Below are 19,759 nucleotides of genomic sequence, written 5' to 3' on the forward strand. Positions count from 1 at the left end.
ATAGATTTGGTAAAAAAAAAAACGAAACACGTGGTACAACGTATTGCTTACATTTATATTTTTGGGTATTTTGTACCCCTAAAAGGGAACGAAATTACATTAATATATATTAGGGTCCTATACTATTATACCAAATGTTTAAATTGGGCAATTTCCAAGGTACCCCTCCTGGGGGTGCATTAATATACCCATATCTTATGAAAGGTAATGAACCCCTGTATACGCCCATATAACGATATAGGATAATAACACCTCATCAATGGTGATAAATTAGGTCAAAAGACCAAACACGTGGTTGTACTAAAATTTGGCAATTGTGTACCCATGAAAGGGAACAAGGTGGACCACCCAAATTTATAGTGATACATACTAGGGCTCTATACTATTATACCAAATGTTTAAATTGGGCAATTTCTAAAATTGAAGGGGTGGGCCAAGGTACCCCTCCCGGGGTGCACCAATATAGGCCTACCCATGTCTTATGAAAGGTAATAGACTCCTGTATACGCTCATATAAACATATAAGGTAATAGGACCTCATCCAAGGGGATAAATTAGGTCAAAACCAAACACGTGGTACTACGTATTGCTTACGTTTATATTTTGGCAATTTGGTACCCCTAAAAGGGAACGAGGTGGACCATCCAAATTTATAGTGATACATACTAGGGCTCTATACTATAATACCAAATGTTTAAATTGGGCAATTTCCAAAATTTAAGGGGTGGGCCAAGGTACCCCTCCCAAATTTTTCAATGGGTGCATTAATATACCCATGTCTTATGAAAGGTAATGGACCCCTGTATACGCCCATATAACTATATAGGGTAATAACACCTCATCCAAGGGGATAAATTAGGTCAAAAACCTCCGAAATGTGAATTTTTGACAATTTTTTACCCATGAAAGGGAACGACATTGACCCCCAATACTGATCGAGGTACATACTGTGGTCCTAGGCTACCATACCAAATTTTTAGATTTGGCAATTTCCAAAATTTAAGGGGTGGGCACTCAGTTTTAGAAATTGTTTAATATAAGCATTTGGTATCTTCCGACAGGTCTTCAATATGTACCACTATAAATTTGGATGGTCCACTTCGTTCCCTTTCATGGGTAAAGAACTACCAAAAATCAAATTTCGGAGGTTATTGACCCTTTGATAAGTATTTAGCACGTTATATGGTTTATTACCTTTATATGTTTTTGTTCTCTTTTAAATTTGGGAATTATAAAATAACATAATTTGGTAAACGTTTTCTAGGACCCATTGGTATTCCTCTTATGGCCAAATATTCAAAATTTAAAGGTTATTGACCGGCTTTATTATTGAATAACTACAGGATTTATTACTTTTTCATAAGACACAGGTGTATTTGTGTACCAATCTTAAATTTTGGGAGAGGTACATTTCTTATTGTCATATCAATAATTGGTAATTGTTCTTAAAATTGGATAGTATTTCATTCATTGGGTAAATCATTATGATCACGTGATCAGTTATTGACCTATGATGGGATTAGGAGTCCAGGACATTGGTACATTTAAACTTTGTAGGGATCATTTGGCAAGCTAATATTCTATAAGGTACATTCTGTTGTAAATCAGTAATCTTGGTAAATGATTTCATCACATCACGTGTGTTTAGAAACTGCAGACAAGTAGCCATGATGACGTTATCATGAATACTAACTCGAACGATGCTTATATATGATGCAAAACTGATGACGTTGCATTAGCATGTTCTGACGTGTACTATTGCACCACAATGTTGCCAGAGGTTTTGTTCTAAACAGTTCCGGTTCTTTACTAATGAGTGCACAATCTTTAAAAAAAATGTCAAACCAAACTTTGAAACAAAATTTTTTGAAACGAAAAATTTGGAAACAAAATTTTCAAACGAAAAAATTTTCAAACAAAAAATTTGAAACAAAATTTGGAAACGAAAAATTTTTTCAAACAAAAATCTTGAAACAGAAAAAAAATTTTGGAAACGAAAAATTCAAACAAAAAAATTTAAACAAAATATTTTCAAACAAAATTCTGAAACAAAAAAATTCAAACAAAATTTTGAAACAAAATTTTCAAACAAAATTCTGAAACAAACATTTTTAAACTAAAAATATCAAACGAAAAAATGTCAAACCAAAGTTTCAAACTTTTTAAATGTTAAACAAAACTTAAAACTGAATGCAGCAAAGATTTGAAAATCAGCAACCAATCAGATTGCACGAAAGATAGTGATCAGCCAATCAGATTGCACGAAAGATAGTGATCAACCAATCAAATTGCATCAACAATAACTTTGCCAGTGTTGTAGCATGTATTCCCTTAAGACTATGAGTCATAAGATTCAATAAGGTTAGCTATGTATCCCTGTACACTACCTCATCAAGGTCAATCACGTGGTACATCGTATTGCTTACGTTTATATTTGGCTGTAATAATCAATACCAATGACGCATTCTCAAATTATCCTACAAAGTTTAAATGTACCAATGCCCTGGACTCCTAATCTCATCATAGTCAATAACTGATCACGTGATCATAATGATTTACCCAATGAATGAGATACTATCCAATTTTAAGAACAATTACCAATTATTGATATGACAATAAGAAATGTACCCCTCCCAAAATTTAAGATTGGTACACAAATACACCTGTGTCTTATGAAAAAGTAATAAATCCTGTAGTTATTCAATAATAAAGCCGGTCAATAACCTTTAAATTTTTAATATTTGGCCATAAAAGGAACACCAATGGGTCCTAGGAAACGTTTACCAAATTATGTTATTTTATAATTCCCAAATTTAAAAGAGAACATAAACATATAAAGGTAATAAACCATATCACGTGCTAAATAGGGGTCAATAACCTCCGAAATTTGATTTTTGGTAGTTCTTTACCCATGAAAGGGAACGATGTGGACCATCCAAATTTATAGTGGTACATATTGAAGACCTGTACGAAGATACCAAATGCTTATATTAAACAATTTCTAAAACTGAGTGGATGAGTCAAGATACCCCTCCCAAATTTTTAAAGGGTGCATCAATGTACTCATGTCTTATGATAGGGAATGAACCTATATACATGACCATATGACCATATACGGTATAAGACCGCATCAAACGGGGTAAATTGGGCCAAAAACCAAACACGTGATACAACATATTGCTTATGTTTATATTTTGGCATTTTTTTTTACTCATGAAAGGGAACAAGGTGGACCACCCAAATTTATCATGATACATATTGAGGTCATGTACTATAATAGCGAATGCTTAAATTGAAAAATTTCCAAAATTTAAGGGATTGGCTATGGTACCCCTTCCGGGGTGCAAAAATGTACCTATGTCTTATGATAGAAAATGGACCCCTATACATGACCATATAATCATATTAGGTAATAGGACCTCATCCAAGTGAATAAATTAGGTGAAAAACGAAACACTTGGTTGTACTAAAATTTGGCAATTTCGTACCCATGAAAGGGAACGAGATGGACCACCCAAATTTATAGTAATATATATATATATATATATATATATATATATATATATATATATATATATATATATATATATATATATATATATATATTAGGGTCTTATACTATTATACCAAATGTTTAAATTGGGCAATTTCCAAAATAAAGAGGTGGGCCAAGGTACCCCTCCAGGGGTGCATCAATATACCCATGTCTTATAATAGGGAATGGACCAATATACATAACCATATAATCATATAAGGTAATAGGACCTCATCCAAGGGGATAAATTGAGCCAAAACAAACACGTGGTACAACGTATTGCTTACGTTTATATTTTGACAATTTTGTACCCCTAAAAGGGAACGAGGTGGACCACCCAAATTTATCATAATAGATGTTAGGGTCCAGTACTATAATACCAAATATATAAAATGTGCAATTTCTAAAATTCAAGGGGTGGGCCAAGGTACCCCTCACAAATTTTTAAAGGAGTGCACAAATGTACCTATGTCTTATGATAGGGAATAGACCCCTATACATAACCATATAACCATATAAGGTAATAGGACCTCATCCAAGGCGATAACTTAGGTCAAAACCAAACACGTGGTACAACGTATTGCTTACGTTTATATTTTGGCAATTTTGTACCCCTAAAAGGGAACGAGGTGGACCACCCAAATTTATCATAATACATGTTAGGGTCCAGTACTATAATACCACATATATAAAATGAGCAATTTCTAAAATTTAAGGGGTGGGCCAAAGTACCCCTCCCAAATTTTTTTAAAGGAGTGCACAAATGTACCTATGTCTTATGATAGGGAATAGACCCCTATACATAACCATATAAGGTAATAGAACCTCATCCAAGAGGATAAATTGGGCCAAAAGAACAAACACGTGGTACAACGTATTGCTTACGTTTATATTTTGGCAATTTTGTAGCCCTAGAAGGGAACGAGGTGGACCACCCAAATTTATTATGATACATGTTAGGGTCCAATACTATAATACCAAATATATAAAATGAGCAATTTCCAAAATGTAAGGGGTGGGCCAAAGTACCCCTCCCAAATTTTTAAAGGAGTGCACAAATATACCCATATCTTATGAAAGGTAATGGACCCCTATACATGACCATATAACTATATAGGATAATAACACCTCATCAAAGGGGATAAAATCGACCAAAAACCAAACACGTGGTACAACGTATTGCTTACGTTTATATTTTTGGCAATTTTGTACCCCTAAAAGGGAACGAGGTGGACCACCCAAATTTATCATAATACATATTAGGGTCCTATACTATAATAACCAATGTTTAAATTGGTCAATTTCCAAAATTTAACGGGTGGGCCAAGGTACCCCTCCCAAATTTTTCAAGGGGTGCATTAATATACCCATGTCTTATGATAGGTAATGGACCCCTGTATACGCCCATATAACCATATAGGGTAATAACACCTCATGAAAGGGGATAAATTAGGTCAAAAACCCCCGAAATTTGACTTTTTGGCAATTTTTTACCCATGAAAGGGAACGACATAGACACCCAATACTGATAGAGGTACATACTATGGTCCTAGGCTACCATACCAAATTTTTAGATTTGGCAATTTCCAAAATTTAAGGGGGGTGGTCCTATGTACCCCTGCCAAAATTTAGGGGGTGGGCCATGGTACCCCTGCCGAAATTTAGAGGGGGTGGTCCTAGGTACCCCTAGGTCATTGAACCCGGGCCAAGGTCATTGACCTTTGACCTATGACGTCATAAAGGTCGGGGTCAAAGTCCAAATTTGCCTCAAGTCATGCAATTACTACTCATATTTACGAACTATATACTCAGCAAATGATGCAGCGATATTGTCGTACGAACTGACTTTACACCATTGTAGTCTATGTAACAAAGATCCTCCGTCTAAGACATACAGAATATTGTCTGGCTCCGTTTCCTCAAACTGTGCGGTCTGCTGCTTGCTGAACTCTAGTATCACATGGGCCAGTGGGGCTTTGTCTGCCTTACGCATCATGCTGGGTGACTCAAATAAAGCTGGTGGGTAGGCTCATAATTCATGAGCTAAGGTCTCCTCTAAAGATGTGCTGCCTGCATTAGCTACAACTAACAGTCTTTAAAACAAAAGATTCGAATCGACGGAGATATCGCTGCTGATTTTAACACTACTCGCGGATGCTAGAGTTTTGACTTTATCAGCACGCTTCCACTTCACAGTGAACAGGTCTTTGCCAGATAGTTTCTTCGCAAGCTCTTCCCCAACTGAAAATAAATTATGGACGTTGACCGAGGAATCCGCTATGACGCCAGTGACAATGTTTCTCAATGATTTGTCTCCGTCAAATGGTGAGATGGGCTGCAGTCGTGCAAGAATGCGACGTGTGTCACTGATATCACGTGACATTCTTGACGTTTCGGCTTCTTTATGTTGTTCGCTAGTGACATATGCTGTGTGAGTAAGAGTTTGCATCGCCAGATTATACTCGGAGCATGCAGGCATTGAGAGCACCCACAAAGATCGTTGCATCTCCGACATTCCACTCCCATGGATTAGACCTCCAGTGGATTTTAGCGATCTCATCAGAACCTGCTCTATGACTAGATCAGAAGACAACCCAGCCCAATAACGGTTGCTTCTTCTAATAACTCCGAACCCATTTTGAAAGCTTTCGTGAACTGTTGGATTAACCGATGGCAGCGTTAACATTGTTTGCAGGTACAAGCATGTCGACTTCAAATAATTGAAGTGTCCTGCTGCAGCGAATATGGGAATGCACTCTGCTATAGCATCAAGGTGATCCTCCCAGCTTCCTGTTCGGTCTGCTGCCACAAGTTTCCTTGCTGTAGTCAACATGCGCTGATATGCAAGCCACAACTGACTTGTTTTTGATGTGTTAATAAATTCTGACTTTCGTTCTTCTATTTTTTTCTGGGCTTCTTGAAGAAGAGGTGAAGAACTAGCTCCAGTTACATTAATCTCACCCGACATCAGACTCTGGTAGAGAGAGTAAGCATCGTTGATAGTTCTGTGTATTCCGTTATTGGTTTCCAGAAAAACATTCTCCACAAGCAATGCACTTAATGCGAGGTCAACCATCATGTGCGCACGGAAGGCTCTTGCTACGGACTTGCCACTTAACATATGTACAACCGAATTTTCTCCATAAACCTCATGCAAGATTTCACGTCAGCCTGAACCATCCATCAGGGAACCAATTGCTCCCAGAAGGTTCATCAGAGTATGAAATGAGCCCAACAGGAGAACCGTGTCCTTAATACTGGTGTTATGTGCTCTGTCATGCAGGATACGTGAAGCTTTCCAAAACAGTGGTTGGTCTAAGGTGGTGATTGGTGTGACTTTATATTTTCTCGCAAGATTATTTAGGTACACTAAAGTGGAATAGATGCATGACATATCAGATGGAGGGAGGTCAATAATCGGTAAGCAGAGAACAGTGGATTTCCCTGGATGATGAAGAGATGGATATGCGTGAATGGCCTGCATCATTCCTGACCAGTTTGAAGTGCGTGACGGAAAGTGCCAGGAAAGTTTCCACAAAATGTCCAGGGAGCTTTCGTTCTGTGATGGTGCTGTTACCAGTTCACAGTTGACCTTTTCAAGAATAGCCCTGGCTTCAGTGTATGCATGAATGGGAACACTGGCAAGGGACTTCACATCAGCATCAGAGACAGGCTTCCGAAGAATGGTTAGACTGGTAGTAGTGGATGGAGTAATGGCCGCCAACATTCCCATACCATGGAATGTGCCTAAACCACTCAGCGTTTGGAGATTATGGTCTACATTATCCGCTGCAAAGAAGAGAGTCTGGTCTGCTGACATTTCGGTCACACGATTACCAAATGTACTTGCAGCACAGCGTTCAAACCGCTGCACTTTCGCGTATGAAGAGCAAAATCCCAGGTGATGTAGCGTGTCAATCAGGTGTTTCGATCGATAGTGATGGTGCAGCTGCACAGCAACACCTAACTGCAGAGGAGCTAATATAGCTCTTGGTCTGGCTACTTGCATCAAACACTGGCCAATCGATGATATTTTGGTTGCATTGTCCTTTCCGGCAAAAAGTGTGGCACAGAATAGTTTAAGGCTAGGTGGAATGTACTGAAGGGATTCCTGAATGGTCAACTCGCTGGGTGAAGGATATGTATCACTTCCAGATTGTAGTTTGGATTTTATGTCGCTTTTGATCAGTCGAGCCACGGTTTTTATTATTCTATATTTTCCTTTTCTTCATCATACTCTCGTGGCAAATCACGATATGCCCGTAGAATGTGATTGGCAGTTTCTCGAAGTGTAATGAAGTCGTTTTTTCCACTGTCACTAGAAGTTATAATTTTTTCACCGAAGTACTCCATTAGTTGACGCTTCATGTGCCGTCTGTCATATGCAATGTGATCAGTCCCTTCTTTTTTCAAGGTTTCTTCTTTTTCTTTTTCTACAGGTTGGGCACAGAGGGCACAAACGATACATCATTGGCAAGGGGGTTCCATAAGCTTTCCAATGCGGTATGCTTCATGTCCCTGTGACAATTAGGGAGGATGCTAGATCTAAGAAACATAAGTTAGACCACTGTAAAAAATATACAGAGTGACCCTCCTTGGTCCGCGGTTCCGAATTTTTATCTCCCTTACTGTTGAACCTACGTCCTTCATTTTTTAATGTTATTGTTACCAATATCTGGTCTACGCGTGGGAATTTTTCTGAAGGCGTATGAGGACGTACAGTGTTGCAAGGGTCCAAGAAATATCAATTTAAAAGAGAAAAAAACAAAAAATCACCTTTCTTCTTCTTCTTCTTCTAGGAATTGGACATGATGGGTACAAAAGTCACTTCGTTGGAATTTGTTGTCTATGGGCGTTTCAACGAGGTATCATTTATGTCTCTGTGTCAATTAAGAGGACTACTAGAGCCTCCAACGTAAAGGTCTACGATTTTTTTCGAAAAACCATGGTACGCCATTTTGAAACCCGTTTTTGGAGGTGTTCCCGTGGTCCGATTTTGTCGGATTTTGGATATTTACATCAGGTGGGGTACCTAAACAAAATACAGGTGTAAAACTAAAGGTTGCAATTTTGCCCAGGTTGAGGGTAAAATTGCTCTAGATTTCCTGGACTATTGTTAGGAATTAGATTTTTCTGTTTGAGCTTTTCAACATCTAAGGATATGTTAGCTATGAAGTTTTCAGTATCTATCTATCGATAAAAAGTGTACTGTGCTTTAATCAATATTAGCGATCGGAGATTTATCAAGTGAACATGAAAATTTGCATGTTGTTGTAGCAAAGGCAAAATAGTTGGTTTGGACACTAGGGTGGGTCGTTTTGCCACTTTTCTTTCGGAACGAAATATAATACCTGGCAAAAGTGGCCCACCAACACGGACATTACAGGTATATATTTTTTTCATATCAGATAATATCTCCTGTGAGAACTATTGCCTCAAAGTTTCAAAATTTCACTGAAAATTACAAAAACTACTAAAATTGTTCATTATTTTTAGTTATGTTAAAGTAAACATATTTTTTGATTTATACATGCCAAATGCTATGAAAACTGATATCCAAGTCTCAAAATGCCAGTTATATGCCCCTGCGGTGGGATAGGGGTGCCTCCTCTGGGGCCGGCAAAGGGGGCAAATTCAGTACAATTAAGCGTTTCTACAGCTATTTTCGTCCTTGCCTTTTCCTTCTACTGGTGGTTCATAGTGGTAGCATTGTTATTTTTCACCGTGACACTCCCACCCCTCCACCTCACAATACTGCAACGCCCTCTCCTGTCCCGATCTGCGTAACTCAGCGTCACTATCAGGAACGAGTCGGATACGCTTCAAATTTGGCGCCATTTCTTAAGCGCTATATTTGGTTACTGTTGCCTTAAGCTTATATGAATTGGCCGTTACAAATAATAGTTTGTTAAACACTATTTTCACAGAAAATTCTGTATTTCTTTTTTTTTTTTTAAATTAAATATTATTTATTATATCACAAAAATGACTTCAGTGACAATCAAGAAGACCTTGAAGAGAAAGCAGAGGAAAGCCCTTCTGAGGAAGAGACCAAACCCAGAGACAAAACATCTAAACCGAAGCTAGATTTGACTGAAACTGCTATTATTGCTCAGAGATACAATGTAAGCGAAAGTGCTGCGGCACATATAACATCAACTGTGCTTCAGGCAGCTTTAAAGGCTGGAATTATAACTACATAACAATCTAGCAACATAACTCTGCTTTAATTGTGGACAGGAGCAAAATAAGGCGTGCGAAAATTAAAATTGCTCGGAATTTAAAAGAAAGTTCTAGAAATGATGAACCCATTAAAAACCTATACTTTGATGGTCAAAGGGAAGGCACTAAAACACATGCAGGCATCGTTAGAGGAGAGCACTTATCACTTGTGGCTGAACCTAACTCTCAATACGTTGGTGACGTGACACCATCCTCTGGCTCTGGCCATGACAAGACCACGGCTATTTTCGAGTACATCATGAACCAAATCGTAGGTGGCTTTGAAGAAGTTAAGGTTCTTGGGTGTGATGGAACAAACACTAACACTGGTTGGAAGGAAGGTATTCGTCGAAAATTAAAGGAACTAACAGGATATTGGTCTCTTGCATTTTAATGAACTGCCTTTCCGAGCTCTCTTCACGCACATTGACGCTAAATCAAGCCTCTTTCTTACACAGGTCCCATAGGTTCAAAACTGTCTGACTGTGAAAAGCTTCCAGTGGTGTCATTCAAACCAATAAAATGTGACCTACCTCATCATGGTCAGAAGAGCTTAGAAAACTCAGTAAAGACCTGAGATACTTATCTCAAGTCTTCCATTGCTAATGGTCCTCTTCACGTCTTTGAGACCATTCATAGGTCTAGATACTTACCAAATGAATACCAGGCTGTAATCCGTTCATCCATTCAGACGAATGTATTTCTCGCACTCCCAGAGAATGTTCTTTTCGCCATGATGACTGATGGTCTACTTGCTGTCCGACAAGATGATTTACATAAGATTCTTAGTGCTCGAAAACACGAAGCAGAGAATCTTCATAACACTATTAGATATAACATCATTCACAGACTGAATTTTGAGGCGAAAGATTACACTGAAATGATCTTTTGGGAAAGCACTGATGTTTCAATAACTGTACCACCAGTTCTAAGGACGGTATCAAACAAATAGCTCATGGACAAACTTTCACTTTCTGACAACACTGCGCCAGAATAGTCCTCCACCGTCTATCCATGCCACACGGTGGCAATAGAACGGATAGTGAAATTAGTCGCTGAAGCAGCCTCTCGAATATGTGGGGATGTTAGGGACGGGATGATCAGGTCAACCTTACTTTCTAGGCAAGCTGTGTCTAAATTTCGATCAAAGTCTCAATTTGTGACAATTTTCCCTGACAGTGACGAATTGGATTAGTTCATCCGTCCCTATGTATGGTTAGTTGGTTGGATAGGGCTGGCTCAGGAGCCCTAGGTGCAGCCACCTCCACGGGGTAGACTCTGGGACGCTAGGACAGGCTATATGACCAGATGAGCGAGGACCTGCACAACCGCTTAAATGACTGAATTTGCCCCCTTTTCTGGTCTTAGAGGAGGCATTTCTATCCCCCCAAGGGCACATAACTGGCATTTTTATACTTGAATGTCAGTTTTTTAAGCAACTGACATGTATTTAACAAAAAAAATGTTTACTTTAACATAATAAAAATTCATGAAGAACTTTGTTATTTTTTGTAATTTTCAGTGAAATTTGGAACTTTGAGGCAATAGTTCTCACGGAAGATATTATCCGATTTGAAAAAATTCTATACCTGTAATGTCCATGTGGGTGGGCCACTTTTGCCAGGTATTACATTTCGTTCCGAAAAAAAGTGGTAAAATGCTGCACCCTATTTGGACACTAACTGTAACATATATTTTCAACCTACACCATGTAATGCCAACAAACATTGTTGTGCTCCTTAACCCTTAAACGAGTTATTGTTACGATTTGATTATACCTATTGCGTTTGAACACTATTATTTTCAGATATTGTTCGTTGTAGTTATCTGTGTACATACTTTTCTGTGATAGTAGAACAGCTATTGCCTCCTGGTGACAATCTGCTAATGACAATGTCAAAAGCAAACAGAAAAGGGAGTAAACCGCTCAGGCTTAAATGTAAAATGCTCAAAGTAGAAAAATGACTATTAGGATGGGATGAGCGTGGTCAAAGTAGGAAACTCAGCATTAGAGAAACTTAAGTATGGTCGAAAGAAAGAAAATGATGAATAGGTGCAGCTTAGGATAATCAAAATGGGAAAATGACAAATGCAAAACTTAAGTATAGGAGAATCTAGTAGACAAGAATTAGAAAGGCATCTCCTTTAACTTTTAAATGGTTTATACTACACTATATGTGGGATACTCTTTAATGAAACGAAAACAAATTAAAATATAATATTATTGCTTCACAATGTAATGTGAATTCAACCTGTGAGCACACATACATTGAAAAAATAATTAGGTGAATACAGTGAACAGTTTTGAAACCTGTGAAAGCGAAAATGTGAGTATTCTGTTGCAAAAATATTTCATTGAACTTAAAAAGTAGTCTTAATTTAAGCATAAGAATACAAGTACACTCCATAATCATGAAAAAATTAAGCCTATTGATAATACAAAATAGAAACTGAAGTTTCAGGATTATTTACCGTCTTACGCTTGTTCAAACATGTTTTACGTAGACGTTCCAAATAAAACGATAAAAGATCCGGCGAAAGTTCTACAATGTCACTAAAAATATATAAATGCCACAGTTAAGAAAGGATAAATCTATATGTGAGCGTGTACATCATGAACTGTGCTCATCTCTCTTCGTACTGTTTTACAAATATACATAACAAGACAATATTTTCAAATAGTGTTTGGATAGAGAGATCTTCTACATCTTTTTTTGTGGGTGCTGAAGATTAGAAGTCAAAATGTCTAATGAAATTAGTAGTAAAGATGTGTGCATCTGTTACTGCTAAAACATTTACATAAGTATTCAATGTATAATAATCACATTTCGAAAGTGGGAATGTGAAAGAAGTTTGCTTCTTTGCAGTGGATGTACAAGAGGGCAAAATAAGCCATGACTACGAGGGTCACTACGAAAGTTTTGAGATGTGAAATAACTTACATACTTAAAATCAATTTAACACTTACATTTTCTCACAGTATTCACCATTACACTGTACACATTTTTGCATCCTCGAAAACCACTTTTGGAAGCAGTGTTGCCAGTCTTTTTCTTCAAGTGTTGAAAGTTCCTTCTCGTAAGCACTACAGCTTCTTCAGGGCTGCAAAATCTCTTCCCACGCATGCGATCTTTAATCCTGGGGAACAGAAAAAAATCACACGGGCCTAGGTCAGAGCTATACGGCGGATGAGTCATAAGTTTGACCTCCGTAGATTCTAAAAACTGAGTTGTGATCTTGGCCGTGTTTGCGGACGCGTTATCATGATGAAGCAGGATCCCACGCAATCCAGTTCTTGGACGCCATTTCCGAAGCTTCTGGAACACTTTTTTTTAGGCTAACAGTGGTGTACCACTGAGCAGTAACAGTCCTTTGTTCTTCAAGTGGAACAGTTGCAACATGGCCAGATTTGGAGAAGAGAGTTGCGGCCATCTTCTTCCCCACACTTCGCGGTCGCTTCACTTTCGTGGGTGGATTTTCGTCTGGAAAAATCCAAACTGTAGGCTGGCGTTTATTTTCAGGGTCAAATTGATAGATCCAAATCTCATCACCAGTAACAATGTCAGAGATGCGTCGAGAATTGCCTCCATCAAATCTTGCAAGCATTTCATCACACCATTCCACACGCATGCGCTTCTGCTGTTCAGTCAAAGTGTGAGGCACCCAACGAGATGAAACCTTCCTGAGCCAAAGATGATCATGAAGAATTTTTTGTTACTGCTGGCGATCCAATGTTCACTGTAGATTCAATGTCCTTGAAAGTTGTTCGAGGATTTTCTCGAATCATTTGTTCCACAGCGGCAATGTTTTCATCTGACACAGCTTTTGCCGGACGTCCAGCTTTCTCTTCATCTTTAAGCGATGTCCGGCCTCTTCTGAATTCACCAAACCACCGAAATATTGTAGCACGGGAAGGAGCAAGGTCTCCAAATGCCCCCTGAAAACGGTCAAGGCTTTGTGTCTCGTTCAAACCACTTTTGAAATCGTAAAGGATCATTGCCCGAAAATGTTCCCTTTCGAGCTCCATTCTAGACAGCCGAATACTGCTCACATCAACAAACAAGTGAAGGCGATACGGCCACGCCGATATGCGAGGCGAGTTGAAACTTGCTTCGCTTCTTCGCTCTGGATACCACTACCGAACGCAATTGTTGGAATTCAAATACTGTGCCACAACAATGCGTATCTCAAAACTTTCGTAGTGAGCCTTGTACATTCTGTTAGATAAAAATATATTGAAGATAAATCTGATAAGTATTATTACGGATATAGACATACAAGATGAAATTGTGCATCAGTTTCAGAAGATGTATAATCGTACTTTATGGAGCAATTTATAATAATATATTTGTTAAACAATTTATACATACTCTTGCAAAAGATTTTAAGTTAAGAACATTGTTTATGAACAGAAAAACTTTGAAATGTGTTCGTGATCGATAGAACTGTTTCATTGAATGATCTTGTCGATGTTCTGTAGGTGTATTACACATACAAAGTGTAAAAGGATTGGTATGACTTAATTTTTCTGTGAGCGTAAAACTGATAACAAATGAGTCTTACTGTTGTAATTGTCTAAGAAAGTTTAAATTAGTTACTGTGTAGTGCAGTGCAGTGCAATTATTTTAAACATTTCTTTTGATAATGAGGCGAAGGAAGTGGTAAATGTTGCAGAGGCAAAACTGATTAACGCCATTACAAAATTAAAACTGTGTACAAACCAATTTAAAATATTGAAAGATACTCCTTTGGTACAATTATAGCAAATAAGTGTTTATAAATCTTGAGGAAATGTTGGTGACTCCTGTTTCATAATGTAAGAATGAATTAACAATTTTATTAAATAAGTGATAGTAAGATGTTCACTAATAATAATAATAATACACCGTGTAAATCGCATATTTATCGTTCTCCTGCAAACAATGATCACAAAGCCATCGGTTCCCAAAAGTTTACGGACACTAGTTATCAAGTGGTAATAGTTGTCCTCATACAAGATGTAAATTTGCTTGCCAGCTTTAATTCCCGGATATTATTATATTATACTCCCGAGTCATTTTGTTCTTCTCATAGATGACGATCTAGTATTGAGGGGTTAGTTTGTTTTTGGAATTTTTGCATCAGTAATAGTACAACCATTTTGATGCTCAATGGTAATATAATCATCATCACACAAATCCTTGGCCTGCTTTAATAATCGCCCAGGATGATTTTTCACGCATATACTTAACTATAATTTCGATCGGTCCTAGCCTTACCGAGGATGATAGCCTTGGGAAGACAATAGATATTTCTTTTCATTGGGATGGTACACTTTTCCAAGAGTTGTATAATCCTCATACTTGGCCGATCCATGGGTTCGATTCTTATCTCTCCCCTTTCAGAGATGCACATTGCACACCTTAAACGTGACGACAGCTCCGATCAGGGACGTCTCATTACTGTTGAGGGTGTTTTCTACTACGGAAAAGAGGAACTCCGAGTTCAATTCCGATTTGCCTTTCCATGAGACATATAAAGGGTTGTTCAGCTATGAAGTTGAGCTTTCAATTGTGATTCCTACAACAGTGTTCTTATCAATGTTTTTGAACGTGTTATCTATTACAAAATCAAATAGTGCCTGAACATAGAATTCAGGTTTTTTTATTTCATTTTCAGTTGAACACTTAATACTTATTTCTTTTCCCTTTTAGCACGCTGTACGTATAATTACGAAATGTTGTCTTTACTATTTCAAATTGTGGTACCATACATTGTATTTGATGTGTGCTGATGTAAAGTTCATAGGTTTTACCTACCAATATCAATTGATTGAACTTTTTTACAAATCTACTTCTTTATCCTACCAATTTTACCAATTTCATGATAACGATCAGTGGTATCATATACTAATTTACATTTTGCTAAATAATAATATTCTGTCAACTCTTAAAATGTCTCTATATTTCGATCAACAAATGTTGATATTTTTCGTTGGCTACACGTATCCCCTTGCAATGGTAATTTTCAACTATTCTTGTCCGTGTATAGTGCAGTAGCTTATGGAAAACAACCAAATCAATAAGCTCATTAGGTTGTTTGACCGATTTCATGCGTAACAAATGTCATAACGAAATTATATTCTTGTAATAAAACGATAACATTTCACCCTACTTGAACTTCACTAGTTAGTTTTCCTACGTAAAAAAAAACAATTGTATATTTGAATTTTGCACAAATATATTTTCCGTGTAAAATTACATTAAGTCCAACTGTTATCAATACGTTATAAACCTTTAGCATTACCAATGTCTTTAACATTTCCTTTCAAACTTTAACGCCTTATGTTCCTTTTCGATGTCTGTATGTAATAACGAGATGGCCTTCAACAATGTGTGACACTGCACCTCATATTGTGCTGACAGTAAGTAAGTCAAAATTTTGTTTGTAAGTAAGTAAGTGTGATCGTTGTGTCCATTTTCCGTAAATTGAATTGTAAAATGTTTTTGCAATATACCTCAGATCAGGGTTCGTCCTAATGTTATTGTAATTCAATTGTATGCCTTCATGTGCATGATACTCTTCAATATATTTGTTTGTCTTCTTTAATTCGGCACCATGCAGAAAATCCTAAAGATTGCTTCATTTAAAGGAAAGAGTTCACGTAGTTGCGGAACAAACTACGCTTTACGATCCTACGGATTATCCTCCGAACCTAGGAGTTCGAATTCCCAAATTTCCTTTATTGCAAGTACTTTATATCTGTTTTGTACCGCTCTATGAAGTTCTGGGGTGCAGAATGTGCCAGTAATGGCACAATCATTTTCACTATGAAAACGCTCGCTGACACTTTCTTCCTCCATGCATGTGGGGCATAAGCCAAACATAAGTCGACCATAACACGTATATGGCAGAATTATTCCTTTGATATTTCTTTACTTTGTGCATATATATTGTATTATGAAAACATTACTCATCGATATAGTGCTGTAACATCTAAATATTGAATTGTCACCCAATTACATTTGTATGAATAAAAACTCATGGTTTCTCTCAGTATATTTTCATATGATCATGTATATAATTAATGTGATTCTTAAATTATATTCAATCAGAGTAAAAAATAAAAGTGATGTTATTCTGACGTATCGAATTAAATATTTTTATTTAAAATACATGGAATGTAATTCAATACGTAAACAAGTATTCATTGAAAAAACTACGTATTTTCTCGCATTTATTTAGCACAGCCCCTACCTTTGCACTATAAATTCCGCTCATGCGTGTGCTTGTACTAGCACAAATAAAGTGAGTGACACGGTGTTAAGATGTACAGTCAAAAGCTAGCTGTTTCAGCGGTAGCAAAGCGAAAAATAATTGAAGACTTGCATAATGTTAAACATGTAAGAAAATATTCTTCTTCACATAAAAAGAAAAGGAAAGGTGAAATTGAAACCAATCTTTCCTTATCGCAAAGTAAACACGTAAAGTTTATTTCACTACGTGAAAAACGTTTTGAACTTGAAAAACAAAAGCAAATTATTTTTCTACATCGAAATCCTGACATTCCTGAAGAAGCTGAAGCATATAAGATTATTTTTCCCACACAAGATATAATACGTGATGCTGTGAATAGACGAGATTTCAGATACCCAAAAGAAATACCCTTTGAAGAGGTAGTAGTAGATCAAAATGCAATTTCTAATGACATTCTGATATTCAATGATGTGAAGTGTAGTTGTACTCCTAATGAAGTAAGTGAAGTTTGTGTAAAACAGTTACTAGAAAAATATAAACTTTCTGAAACATTACTTTGTGAAAGTTGTGCAATTCGTAGTGAGAAAGAAACTGTGCATAAATGTGTAAGTGAAAATGATAAAGAATTAAATAACGGGTGTTTCAGTAAAAAGCAATGATTTTGAAGTGTAACAACGTATTTTATTGATGATCATAGTAGTTTAATGTAACACATGTTCGAAGTGCCCACCCCAGAGATGTTCACCCTCGCGAGGGTGGCCCTCTCGAGGGCATCCTCACCCTCAAGTTCCCTCGCCCACAGTGACGCGAGGGCGAGGACAAGTTTTGGCCGCGAGGGCGAGGACAAGCTTCGATGGCGAGGGTGAGGGTGCGCGAGGGCGAGGAAAAGCTTCGACGAAGAGAGTGAGGGTGCGCGAGGGCGAGGACAAGTTTCGGCAGCGAGGGCGAGGACAAGCTTCGACGAAGAGGGTGAGGGTGCGCGATGGCGAGGACAAGTTTCGGCAGCGAGGGCGAGGACAAGCTTCGATGGCGAGGGTGAGGGTGCGCGAGGGCGAGGAAAAGCTTCGACGAAGAGGGCGAGGGTGCGCGAGGGCGAGGACAAGTTTCGGCAGCGAGGGCGAGGGTGCGCGAGGGCGAGGACAAGCTTCGATGGCGAGGGTGAGGGTGCGCAAGGGCGAGGAAAAGCTTCGACGAAGAGGGCGATGGTGCGCGAGGGCAAGGCAAGGTTCGATGGCGAGGGTGAGGGTGCGCGAGGGCGAGGAAAAGCTTCGACGAAGAGGGCGAAGAATTCAATAACGAACTTTTAAAATGAATTAAATGTAGACACCGTAAACTGATAACACTTAGTGTAATCCACTTCATCAAAGTCAGTTATTAGTTGATCAATAATTTTAATTGATCTTAAATTAGGATTATCTTACAAATCACTATTGTTAATGGTTTAATTGAATTATCAATTTTGTAAATAAAATCTCATTCTAAGATAATTACGTTATGTGTAGATCGCAACTATCTAGGCCAGCCCACAAACTGTTTTTAATTGAAATCCTATCCATTTTCCAAGTACCCAGTTACAAAACTATTAAGTCAATACTGAAAACTAAAAACGAAAATATTTATTGCAATTAAACGATTAACACGATTGGTATTATTGGACGGGAGCACGTTGGCTTAGTGCTACAGCCAATCTCTGGTTTCAGGGGTCACTCGTTCGGTCCCAGGCCAAGTGAGTTCGTGGAGGACGATAGCGTATACTTGGGTTTTCTCGGGATTTTCCCGTTTCCTCCCGTTTTCTCATTCCACCTATTCTTTCATCATATTCACTTGCAATTCCATCAGTCTCCTTTAGCCATCGATGGCATAACCGTTGGATGTTAAACTAAAGATTTATTTTTTTATTTTATTTTATTTATTTACTTTTTTTTTAAGATTGGTATATTTGAAAGCGTTTTTAATATAGTGTAAGAATATGCAGCGCACAGTCTTGAAAAGGGAGACTATTTTGGGCGTCCAGTAGGCTTCTTTCTGTGATCTGTTCCCCTTTATTATCGACGTTTTTATTATTATTATTTTTTTCGCTAAATAGGATATTAAAATAAAATGATTTGGTTCTATATCGCAAGTTTTAAAGCTCCCTGACAACTGATATTTAGTCAGCAAAGCATAGGAAAACTTAGAAATAAAGAAGCAAAACTACCTGAAGTATTCGGCTATGGTTCATCTAATCATGGGCGTCGTAACGAGGGGCTTGGGTGGTCGCGTTCCTTCCAGATTTTCGTCACACGTATGTAAGCAAACTAAGAAAATAAAAGCATATATTCAGGGGTGTAGTGGAGAGTATACGAAGGTGTATGCTCAATCTTAGTCATTTGCGCATACTTTCTGCTTCAAGTCGTGTATTACTATATTCAAAACTAGCATATATAACCTGTGAAATTTTTAAGACTAGCGTATACTCTGTGAAAATTTTAAGACTATGGTGTACGCCGTGTGAAATTTTAGGACTTGAACAGGAAGTTTTTGATAGTCTATTATTGCAATACAGCCCCTGCCCGCTGCAGTCCCTAGTTATTCGCCTCTACTTTCTAAACATTTTCTATATATTTTACATCCCTGAGTTGGTGGCCCCGCATCGTGGAGGTTGTGGGGACATTATCTAAGCCTTTGGTCAAGTGACCTTACATTTGGACCTGTCAAGTGACCTTACATTTACATAGATTATTATTGATATAAGTGGGTAAAACTCCATTCAGGTTTACACCTATA

The sequence above is a fragment of the Thermobia domestica genome, chromosome 3 (assembly GCF_964235325.1).
Source record: "Thermobia domestica chromosome 3, izTheDome1.hap1.1, whole genome shotgun sequence".
NCBI lineage: Eukaryota > Metazoa > Arthropoda > Insecta > Zygentoma > Lepismatidae > Thermobia > Thermobia domestica.